Raw genomic sequence first — 13,445 nt, 5'->3', positions numbered from 1 at the left:
GAGCTCGTCAGTATCCCACAGCAGCCAATAGACACGTCATTTGCATAAGGCCCTCGGTGTGTCCTATCCAGACTCTGACTTTTTGCATAAAACAACAAAAGGCAGACGGCAAACTTGGAAAAGCTTGAGAATTAGAGCATGCGTGCTGTTCTGCCTGTGCTCTGTGTACACTGAAAACTTAAAGTGTGCCTGCTCTTTGATTGAACACGGCATAGTTCTGTTTGTTCAGATATAGCGTTTGCATCAAGGCTGGAATTATTACAAGGTGTTCACATTTAAACCCTTTTCAGGCACTTTACAGGTTTATATTCAAACTTTTACAGCACTTGTGTGGCAAATCCACATCATGTACTTTTTCATAACATTTTATTTTACACTGTAAAAAAAATGCTTGGTTCCACACAAGTCATTCAAGTTTTCTAAACACAAATCAATTAGGTTAAAGTAACAAATTAAAGTGGATTGAACATTAAAAAAAAATTATATTGTCCTAGAAGCAACAGAAAGGGCAAAGCAGTGGTGCAGTAGTCAGTGCTGTTGCCTCACAGCAAAAAGTTTGTGTGTTGCTGGTTCGATCCTCGGCTCAGTTGGCTTTTCTGTGTCAGGTTCTCTCTGCATTCGCGTGGGTTTCCTCCGGGTGCTCCGGTTTCCCCCATTGTCCAAAGACATGCGGTACAGGTGAGTTGGGTAGGTTAAAATGTCCGTAGTGTATGAGTGTGTGTGTGAATGAGTGTTTGTGGATGTCTTCCAGAGATGGGTTGTGGCTGGAAGGGCATCCACCATGTAAAAACGTGCTGGATTAGTTGGCGGTTCATTCCGCTGTGGTGACCCCAGATTAATAAAGGGACTAAGCCGACAAAATAATGAATGAATGATGAATGATAAAGCAACGTAGACTCATTCTAGAAAACGTAGCCCTATATACATTTCTGTACACTTCTGTAGCCAGACATACATATGGCATTTTGTCTTTAAAACCAACTCTACGGGGCAGTATGATGTCGTTCCTTTTCACACTTACCAGCAATGTGGATGATAGGCCAGGGTGGCATCTTGCTAGGGGCGGCATGGATGGAGACACCACCCCCTGGTCTTCACTTTCGTTTGAGACAATCCCCTCCCCACCAACAACCCAAGGGCATCCGCTACATAAAAACTTGCTGGATAAGTTGGCAGTTCATTCCGCTGTGGCGACCCCAAATTAATAAAGGGAATAAGCCGACAAGAAAATGAATGAAAGAATGAATGTTGCAAACTGATAATTTCTTATTATTTTATTCTACTTTGTCTGTATAGTCATGCAAACGCTTGTAGAGCAAGTAGTTTGTCCGTTTTCTGCCGTTTATTTTTGGTAGTCATTTCTCCCATAAGCAACTGAATCAGAAGTTCTAAAACAATTGCAAAAATGAGCGCACTTCTGCATTGAAGATTAAGGTCAACAGGTGAATTGAATAAGCTAAACTGGCCATATGTGTCTGAGAGTGTGTATAGGTGTTTTCCAATACTGGGTTGCAGCTGGAAGGGCATCTGCTGTGTAAAAAATATGCTAGATTAGTCGGCGCTTCATTTTGCTGTGACCACCCCTGATTAAGAAAAGGTCTAAGCCGAAGGAAAATAAGTGTATGCTCTCTGAAATTTAATTTATTCACTTTTTAAACAAATCATATTTTTTATTTCATGTATTGTTCTGTCGTGATATGGTAATTTTGTCTTCACCCAATGCTTAATCAAAGACAGCAGATGCTACAAGCACATTCAGTCCAGAAATCTCCTTTTAATCAAAAGAAAGGATTTCTTTTATTTAAATAGTTATTTAATATTACGTATTTAGTAAGACAAATGAAACACAATTAATTTAAAGCAATTTATCCAAAGTCAAATATTTAAACATTATTAAAACTTTTTCAGCACATGTACCGACATTGTTATTAGCGCTTTTGTGAAATAATTATTGTTGTTTTTCCAGGGCAAAGAAATTTTCACAGAGTTTCCTGCCAGTTATCACAAGGACACTTAACTGTTCTAAGTTTTGTCAGTTTAGTGGCTAATTCGTATAAATTTGTATGAGTTCAGTCATACGAAAATGTAATTTTTTTTAAAGAAGGCGTGGCACCCAACCTAACCGGGAACCACACCTTCTAAACCCAACCGTCATTGGAGGATAAGCAAATCGTACTAAATTGTATGAATGGATTGTACGAATTCATACAAATTAGCCAATAAATCAAAAGTTACTAATTGTCTTGAGATTGTGTTGGTTTTTCCCATATGTTTTCTCATGAATAAAATTGTTTAGTTTATTTATTTATTTATTTGATTGACTGAAAGAAAAGCAGTTTCTTTTTAAAATAAGAAATTATTTTAAAATATAGAAATTATTTTTAAAATAAATTTAAGGTCAATATTAGTAGCCAAAAAATATATTTTACTGGTTACAGAATAAACCACTGTTGTCTAAAGATGCCTAGTTGACTTAATTAACCTAGTAAACTTTAAACTGAACTTTAACTGAATACAACATCTCACAAAATAACTAGTAAAACATGAAGTACTGTCATAATGGCAAAGACTAAATAAATGAGTTATTATGAATTAAAAACCTCTGTTATTTAGTCCTAAGGAAAAACTCAAAATTAAATCTAATAATAATTTGACTTCAACTGTATATGAGACCTAGTTTTACTGAAGTTAAGTGAAGTTTACTGAAGTTTACTAAAGTGATAATTCAAACCATAAGTCTCAAATGTGTGCATCATTACTGGTTTTGTAAGTGTTACATCAGTGTATTGCACAACAAAGATGAGGAGATGGGTTCTGTTGCCAGAGTTCTGTGGAAATGGATAAGAAAACTAGCCATTAAAAGCATCTCTTGAGGGATTTTGGGATTTTGTCCTAGGGTAATACATTTAAGTTGATTGGGTTTATGTTTTTTAACAGTATGCACACGTTCCAGTTTTTAATCTGGACCCAAAGAGACTTTGTTTGTATCCCACACACTATTCCAGTTAATTAACCCACAAAGTTTCTCATGGCTGCAGTCAAGTGTGTGCGGAGTTGTAGTTGTGGTATGTTAGCAAGCTGTTTTAACATTTAGCTATGAAATCTATTTTATTAGATATTAATATAGGTTTTATTAAATACATATTGGCTAATAGTATTCGGTCACACTTTACAATAAGGCTTCATTAGTTAATGTATTTACTAACATGAACTAATAATGAGATATACTTGTACATTTATTTATACATGCATTTATGATTAGTTCAACATTTACTAATGCATCACTAAAATATTAATTAATTAAAAATTTCCTGGAGTTAAAATAGGCTCCAAATCCCTTCCATTTTGAGGCCCACTGCAACATGACGTAGGAGTGCAGTTTCCCCGCCCACTGAATTGATTGACAGCCGCATATTAACATGTCTCTGTAACACGTATAATCATGTCAATTAGACAAGGCATTCACAAAGCAACTGGGATTAAAAGATCTGTTCAGCTCTCTGTGATCATCATTCACCATCAAATGTGATCAAGAATGAGTTTTACAAGTTTACAGCGTTTGTAAAATATTGCATGTTTGTAATGAATTACAGTGATTTTACTGTCTTTATCACCGCAGCCGCATGTCAGTGCACTTATAAAAGAAGACGCTTTAATCCTGGTTTGTGGACATTAAATCAGGTTTATTTTGTACATTAACCTAACGGATATTCATACAGCAGTTGATATTGACATGCATCCTGTCACAGCTGATTGCAAAAACGGTGCAAAGTTAAACACGTCCACTTTGCGTGTCAGCTGTGTGTGTCTCTGTGTGCATGAACTTTGTAACAACATTGTATGTGACTCATAATTACATACAACATAAACGTTTTTAACGACAAAATACAATGTTAAAACAATGTAGTAATTACAATATTACTAAACTGTTACAACATTGTAAATACAACATTGTAACATTTTTATTACATAGTAATGACATCCAAAATAAATGTTTGTATTTACATTTGCTCTGCATATATTTACGTATAAATACACAAATTCTGTACATGAAATATACAAAGAAGCATTCAAGTTTATAAATATTATCTTGGATGTAATTACAATGCAAGAGCAATGTAACTACTATGTAATTACACAGTAACTAAGTTTGTAAGTAGATGTGTACTGTGTAAATTGTGAAAATGAAATATACAATAAAATCAATCATTTATAAATATTATTTTGGATGTAACTGCAATGCTATAGCAGTAGATACACACAAGATAATGTTTTGTAATTACACATGTACTGTGTATATTTACGTATACAAGTATAAATAAATACTGTACATGCAATAAGCAGAAACATTAAAATGTATAAACATTATTTTACTACAATGCAATTACATGTAATGACAAAGTATTGTTTTTAAATAGTAATTACATCCAAAATAAAAGTTTTGGAATTACATATGCACTGTGTATATTTACTTATAAATACACAAATTATGTACGTGAAATATACAAAGAAATATTTACATTTATTATCTATATCTTGGATGTAATTTACAATGTAATTACAAAGAAACGACACAGTAATGGCACACAACATAAACGTTTGTAAGAACATATTACATCTCAGATGTAATTACAATGTCATTACAGCCAAAATAAAAGTTTGTTATTACATATGTACTTTGTATATTTACATATAAATACACAAAACAGTACTTATAATATACAAAGAAACACGTTTATATTTTTTTATCTCGAATGTAACCATTATATAATGACATAGTATTTACTATGTAACAACACAGTATTTGCACACAAGATAAAGGTTTGTAATTACATGTGTGTTGTGTATATTTACTTGTACAACTATAAATAAACAAATACTGTACATGCAATATAAAAAGAACATTTACATTTACATATGTTATCTTGGATGTAACTACATTGTAAATACATGTAATGACAAAGTTATTACAATGTAATGACATAGTAATTACTGACGATAATCGTTTGTAATTGTTATAATTTTCTAGCAATATATTTACTATTTTTCTACATAGTAATTCCATCCAAAACGTAGGTTTGTAATTACAAATGCACTGTGCATATTTACATATAAATGCACAAATAATGTACATGAAATATACAAAAAACATATGTAAGTACATATTACGTCTCAGACGTATTTACAAAGTTATAAGAATGTAATTACAATGTCATTACATCCTAATTAAAAGTTTATAATTACATATGTACTGTGTATATTTGCATAGAAAATTAAAATGCAGTACTTGAAATACAGGAAACATGTTTATAAATATTATCTTGTATATAAATTACAATGTAATGACATAGTATTTACAATGTAACAACACAGTAGTTGCACACAAGATAAAAGTTTGTAATTACATGGGTGCTGTGTATATTTACAAATACAACTATAAATAAACAAATACTGCACATGCAATATACAAAGAAATGTTTATCTTATAAATTATCTTAGATGTAACTAAAATGTAATGTCTTGTAATGACAGTAATAACAGACAAGATAAAAGTTTGTAATTGCAATGTTATAACAATGTGAGTTTATAAATATTATCTTGAATGTAATTGCAATGCAATGGCAATGTAATTACAATGTAATGACACAGTAACTGTACACAATATAAATGTTTGTACTTGCATGTGTACTGTATATTTAACCATACAATTATAGATAAATACTGTCCATGCAATATACAAAGAATCATTTGCATTTATAAATGTCATCTTGGCTGTAACTACAATGTAATTACATGTAATTACAATGTTACAACAATGTCATTGCAATGTCATAACATCCAAAATAAAGGTTTGTCATTACAAATGTAATTTGTATATTTACATTTAAAAACACAAATACAGTACTTGAAATGAACAAAGAAACATGTTTATAAATTCTATCTTGGATGTAATTAAAATGTAATGACATAGTATTTATAATGTAATGACACAGTATTTGCACACAATATAAATGTAAGTAAATACATGTGTTCTGTGTATATTTACATATAAAACTATAAATAAGGGTGATACAGTGGCGCAGTAGGTAGTGCTGTCACCTCACAAGTAGGTCGCTGAATCGGTGATTCGAGCCTCGGCTCGAAGTTGCATGCTAACTTTATCTTCTGAAGACAATATTTACCATTCAGAGACAGTGCGCATCATAGAAGACTAATACAAGCGGGCAGCATTTAGTCTCTGTAAAATCAGGCGACAGATATTATTGAATGCTTAAAGCAATGGCTCACCCCAAAATTAAAATTTACTCATTAATTACTCACCCTCAAACAGTTCCAATCGCTGTGAGATTCTTTATTTTGTTTAACACAAAATATGATATTCTGAGGAAAGCTGAAAACCCCTATAACCATTATTTTTTTATAGTAGGATAAAACAAATAGAAATCAATAGTACAAGTTTCCAGCTTTTTTAAAAAAAAATCATATTATGTGTTCAACAGAAGAAAGAACTCATAAAGGTTTGGAAAAAGTAAAAGTTGAATAAATGATAGCGAAATTATCACTTTAGATAGCGACTGGTTTGAGTCCCGGCTGGGTCAGTTGGCATTTCTGTATGAAGTTTTCATGTTTTCCCTGCATTCGCGTGGGCTTTCTCCGGGTGCTCTGGGTTTCCCCACAGTCCAAAGACATGCACTATAGGTGAATTGGGTAGGGTAAATTATCTGTAGTGTATGAGTATGTGTGAATGAGTGTGTGTGGATGTTTCCAAGAGATGGGTTGCGGCTGGAAGGGCATCCGCTGCGGAAAAACATGCTGGATAAGTTGGCTGTTCATTCTGCTTTGGCGACACCGGATTAATAAAGGGACTAAGCCGACAAGAAAATGAATGAATGAATGAATGAACTATAAATAAATACTGTACATGCAATATACAAAGAAATATTTATAAATATTATCTTGGATGTAACTACGATGTAATTACAATGTAATGACACCGTAATTGCACACAAGACATAAGTTTATAATTGCATATTACATCTCAGACGTCAATACAATGGTATAACAATTCAATTACAATATCATTACATCCAAAATAAAAGTTTGTAATAATAATAAATAATCTGATATATATATATATATATATATATATATATATATATATATATATATATATATATATATATATATATATATATATATATATATATATATATATATATATAATTATTTATTATTATGTATTTGGAGCTTTACAGACACATTCTGGAGACACCAAAATCTTTCATTTTATAAAATTGAAAAAAATAGGTGCTCTTTAAACAGAGACCTACACGCTGCTTGCAGTAAACATAACCTAACTAATCACAAGACATATTTGTGTCTGATAATAAAAACTAGTTGCTTTATTACAAAACAAACCCATACACATGTATGGTTTTTCTTTTAGATGGTTAAGGTGGAAAAAGCACCAGCACTTTCTAGTGCTGTCAGGGAAAGACATAAAACATAATTCAAAATCAGAGCCACAACTAGCTCAAAAAATGAAAGAGAAAAGCACTATGTGTATAAAGCAATAAAAAAAGCTATTAACGTGGTTTCCCTAAACGAGCTTTTTTTTTTTATATAAATGATTAGTATACTATGAGCTTTTTATTTATTAGATTTATTAAGGTAGGCTACCACTGAATAATAATCCTGACTATAACTAGTCTTAGTCTATAGATTTGAGAAATCATGTTGAACAGAATTGTAAAAATAAATAATTGATACAAATTCATAATGTAAGAGGTATTTTTTTCTTTGTTCCAGCTTATAGACAAATTTTTAATTGTCTGCTAATTCTCACAACCCTGTCGGTCAGCAGAATCAGGGAAGTAACTTAAGCTTTATTTTGTAAAGTAAGCTTTAAAGTAAGCTTTATTTTGAGACATGTTTTACTAATCTTGATTCATCAAACAGTGCACATGTGTGCTTTCCTGGGCGAGTGAGAGTCAACTCTGCTGTGAACATCGGTTATACAGTTAGTGTGCACAGCTGCGTTTGGTTTGTGACTAATGTTTATGCAGATGATATGACCTTCTTTTACGATACAAGTTGCAGGCTAACTTTATCTTCTGAAACAACATTTACCATCCAGAAACAGTGCGCATCATAGAAAACTAACACAAGAGGGCAGCATTTAGTCTCTGTAAAATCAGGCGACAGATATTGAATGCTTAAAGAGATGGCTCACCCCAAAATTAAAATTTACTCATTAATTATTCACCCTGAAATGGTTCCAATCGGTTGTGAGATTCTTTATTCTGTTTCACACAAACTATGATATTCTGAGGAAAGCTGAAAACCCCTATAACCATTATTTTTTATAGTAGGATCAAACAAATAGAAATCAATGGTTACAAGTTTCCAGCTTTCACAGAAGAAAGAACTCATAAAGGTTTGGAAAAAGTAAAAGGTGAATAAATGATAGCGAAATTTTCAATTTTGGGTGAACTATATCCATTTAAACTACATGGTTATACCGTCAGGGTGAAACAGGTGCTCAGTGGTTAGAATTGTTGCCTCACAGCAAGAAGGTCACTGGTTTGAGTCCTGGCTGGGTCAGTTGGCATTTCAGTATGGAGTTGGCATGTTTTCCCAGTGTTCACGAGGGTTATCGTAAATTGATTAAACTAAATTGGCCATAGTGTATGACTGTGGATAAGTGTGGATGGTATGGATGTTTCACGGTACTGGGTTGGAGCTGGAAGAGCATTCGCTGTGTAAAACATATACTGGATAAGTTTGCGGTTCTTTCCGCCGTGGCAACCCCTGAATATTATAGGGACTAAACTGAAGGAAAATAAACAAATGAATGAGGATTATAACGTCTGAATAAACTTACAAAGTTAGGACTGTTATTCAAACTTAAAATATATAAAACAAAAATCGAAATGAAAGACGTTCAAATTCTTGAGCTGCAATGCAGATTTGAAGACAAAAACATGACTGAGCATTAAAAGTAAAAAAAAACCTGCATGGTTTCTTAATGAATGGAACTTACTAGTAAATACTGTCTCACCAATAAAGTTAAAGAATTGACTTATATACTATAACTAATTCATTTAATTCATCCAGTTAAACAAGTTGTTACATTTTTTTAGAGACATGAAATCTATGTGCACTTTTTTGTGAATTAGTGAGTAATCAATAAAATACATGCTTTTTGAATGTACATATACCCAAATGTTTTGGTTTGACATTAATTATCTTATATTTAAACTTACAAAATTAAAAATTCAGTTTTCTTGTAAAGATATTTTTTGAGATACAATAATAATAGCAAAACTTTGGAGCAAAATTTGTTTATTAATTTTTGATAATAAATGGGAAGTACCATGTACACAAACAAAATGGTCAATAATAAGCCTGATATATATTTGTTTAAAATTAAAGGATTATATCGAAACCCTAAATGAGACAAAAAATAAAAAGCTATAAGGATGTATGCAATTTTGGAATCATTTTAATGCAATTTATTGTAATTTATATATATCCCCTGTAATTATTATTCTCTACTGATTTGTTCCTTTTGATGTAAAAAAAAATGTAAGCATTGTTTTCATCGTTTTTTTTTTTTTTTTTTTTTTTTTGTATGCTGTTTTTCTTGTTATGCAATAAAACAAAAATGGTTTATTACTTAAGCCAAATCCAGTGGTGGAAAGAGTATTGAAAAATCATGCTTTAGTAAAAGTACCCTTACTTGACTAAAATTGTAGTACAAGTACAGTAAAAAGTAGATCTTACTCAAGTACTCAAGAGTAGTGAATATTATGCTGGAAAAAGCTGATGCATTTAAATGTAATTTGTGGATGTGTGTAAACATAACATTCTGTGGTCCATTTAGTTATTGCCCAGCAGGCACACAACATCATAAGACGTAAATATTAGGTTAGATTTAGGTTGTGATGTCAGGTGACCAAAATTCAATGTCTAGTCAGCGTCTAAGGATAACTTTATTTTGATTTACAATAATGACATCAAATTGATATTTGGTTGATTTAGACAGTGACTAAAATCCAACATCGAGCCAACATCTTAAACCAACATCATACTGACATCAAATACTGACATTTATTTGTCAGGTATGGCAACCACACGTCCACACAACGTCAAGCTGTAACATTATTATTAGACATTGACATTTAGTTGATTTTAGGTTGTGTTGGAAAGTGATCAAAATCCAACATTGAGCCAACATCTTAAACCAACCTCATGTTGACGTCAAACACTGACATTTATTTGTCAGGTGTGGCAACAATAGTCCAACTTCTGATAGTGGTATAGTTCTAGTGGTAATGTTCACACAACAACAAGCTGTAACATCATTAAACATTACTATTTGGTTGATTTTAGGTTAAACGTTGGACATTGGCATTGGCCTGACATTGAGTTCTGATGTCAACCCGATTTTCATTTCCAAACAAAATGCAACGTCCACACGATGTTGGAGGACATCTTCAATCTGACGTCATATTTACCTACTTAGGGTGATTAAGGCCATTTCGGTCATCATACAGTAAAGATCTGTCATTTTTTCATCAGTGACATGCATCTAAACAGTCTCTGGGTCAAGGCGTGTAAAGATTTAGGACATCTTCTTGGACACTTTTAAAGCTTCCAAACTGTTTGCTGCAATTATAAATTGCCCATGTCTTAAGGTAATTTATGGTGATGTGATTTACCTTTTTACTTCTATGTGCAATTTGATTGAACAAATCAAATCAAATCACATCTGTTGTCACATCATCACGTGTGCTATGATGAGTGAAAAGCTTAGGTGCTGGCTCCAGACAGTACAAAATACAGATGCAAATACAACGACAGTGCAAAATACAGACAGTGCAAATACAACGACAATGTGAAATTGACAGCTATATGTACAATGAATAGGTGTCCACATAGTTGAAGGCAATATTGCTTCAAGTATGGGTAAAGTGCAGTGCAGGCTACATATTGATGGTGTGCAGAGAGGGGTATGGAAGAGTCTGTGTGGGGTGAGTTAAGTGTACATCAGCCTGATAGTCTGAGGGAAGAAACTTTCAGCCGGCTAGTGCGTGACCGGATGCTGCGGAACCGTCTGCCTGAAGGTAGCAGAGAGAAAAGTCTATGGTTTGGGTGGCTGGAGTCACTGATAATTCTCTTGGTTTTCCTCATGCACCGCCTAATGTAAATGTTCTGGAGGGAGGGAAGCTCACCTCCTACTACGCGTTCAGCAGTTCACATAATCCTACGTAGGCCTTTGCGATTGCTGCTGTGGTTATTTCCATACCAGGTAGTGATACAGCAGACAGGATGCTTTCCACTGTGCTGGTGTAGAATGAGCGGAGGATGTGGTGGCTCATTCCAAACCTCCTGAGACGCCTGAGGAAGAAAAGGCATTGTTGTGTCTTCCTCAGTACTGTGTCTGTGTGGGCAGTCCATGTCAAATCCTCAGCGGAGTGGACTCCAAGAAACTTGAAAGTTCTATCTCCACTGGCGTCCCGTTGATGGTGATGGGGGTGTGTTCTCTCTTCTCTCTCCTTAAATTTACCACCAGCTCTTTGGTTTTGCTGATGTTGAGTGAGAGGTGGTTTTTCTCACACCACTGCATCAGAGTGTGAACCTCCTCTCTGTAGGCCGTCTCATCATTGTCTGTGGTTAGGCCCACCACCATTGTGTCTTTAGCAAATTTACAGATGACGTTGGAGCTGTGTTTGGCTGTACAGTCATGTGTGTACAGGGAGTACAGGAGTGGGCTGAGAAGACGTAGCAATGTTTACAGTGGCGAATTTGTTACTTTTAAAGTCTGTGATGTCCGTGATGTAACTAAACAGGAATAACAGGATTGATATTTCTGATCCCCATAGACAGGAAAAATAAAGTAGTGACTGCAGGTGGAAGGTAATTAGTGGAGTAAAAGTATCGACACTGCACAAAAAATGTACTCAAGGGAAAGTTAAAGTACACATTTTTAAAACTTCTTAGTAAATTACAATTCCTGAGAAAAAACTGCTCAATTACAGTATAGTTTAAGTATTTGTAAATTGTTGCTTTACAACACTGGTCAAATATGTCAACTTGAATTAATTTTCTTTCAAATGAAGATACATTAAAATGTTGGGAAAACAAAGTTTTATACACTAGAAAGCCTACTATGGATGTCAACGGCTGCTCAACTATACAACTATCTTCACTTGGAAGAAACCCCCTCCTCCCCCTTTATTCAGAATGGGCGGCACGGTGAACCAGTGACTAGCACTGTTGCCTCACAGCAAGAATGCCAATGGCTTAGGGTCCTCGCTGAGCCATCTGGTATTTCTGTGCGGAGTTTGCATGTTCTCCCAATGTCTTTGTGAGTTTCCTCCGGGTTTTCTCCCACCGTCCAAATATGCTCTGTATTATAGAAAAATAAGCCTAAATCTTTTTTCTAATGTTTTACTCACAGGAAGTTCATCTTGTCCTCAGCAGCAGGAGAGTTTAAGATAGACCTGAGCTTAATTTCTTCTTGCCCTGTGACAGGGGGTAGCCTGGGCCCGAAATGCAGTTTATATTTTAACATATCCATTTCTAAAATAGTTTGCGTGTCATTTTTACACTTACTGACAAGTAGTATCACATGCTTTTGTACTGCAATATTTGTTTGTAGGTGATTTACACTTGAAGTTGGAATTATTAGCCCACCTTTAATTTTTTAATATTTTTTTTATATTTTTCAAATGATGTTTAACAGAGCAAGGAAATTTTCACAGTATGTCTGATAAAAAAAAAAAAAAAAAAAATATATATATATATATATATATATATATATATATATATATATATATATATATATATATATATATATATATATATATATATATATATATATAGAATATAAGCAGTTTAAAAAAAAAAAATTAAACACCTATTTAAGGTCAAAATCATTAGCCCCTTTAAGCGACATATTTTTTCAACTGTCTACAGAACAAACCATCGTGATACAATAACTTGCCAAATTACCCTAACCTGTAGTTAACCTAATTAACCTAGTTAAGCCTTTAAATATCACTTTAAGCTGAATAAGGGTGTCTTGAAAAATGTCTAGTAAAATAATATTTACTGTCAGAATGACAACGATAAAACAAATCAGTTATTAGAAATCAGTCATTAAAACTATATCATATTAGAAATGTACTGAGAAAACCTTCTCTCCATTAAACAAAAATTGGGGGAAAAATAAACAGGGGGCTAATAATTCAGTGGGGGGCTAATAATTCTGACTTCAACTGTAAATGAATGTTCCCATACTATTTCATGATTTAAATAAATGATTTATTTTCTGCCAGTTTAACATTGCTTTAAGGATATGAATGCACAACACAAAGTTTTATACATTGGAAAGTCAAGTAAAGTAACAGTAAAAAAAAACTTCTGACATTAATGCA

This window comes from Danio rerio, chromosome 5, assembly GCF_049306965.1.
Source record: "Danio rerio strain Tuebingen ecotype United States chromosome 5, GRCz12tu, whole genome shotgun sequence".
NCBI lineage: Eukaryota > Metazoa > Chordata > Actinopteri > Cypriniformes > Danionidae > Danio > Danio rerio.
This window is presented reverse-complemented; position numbering follows the sequence as displayed.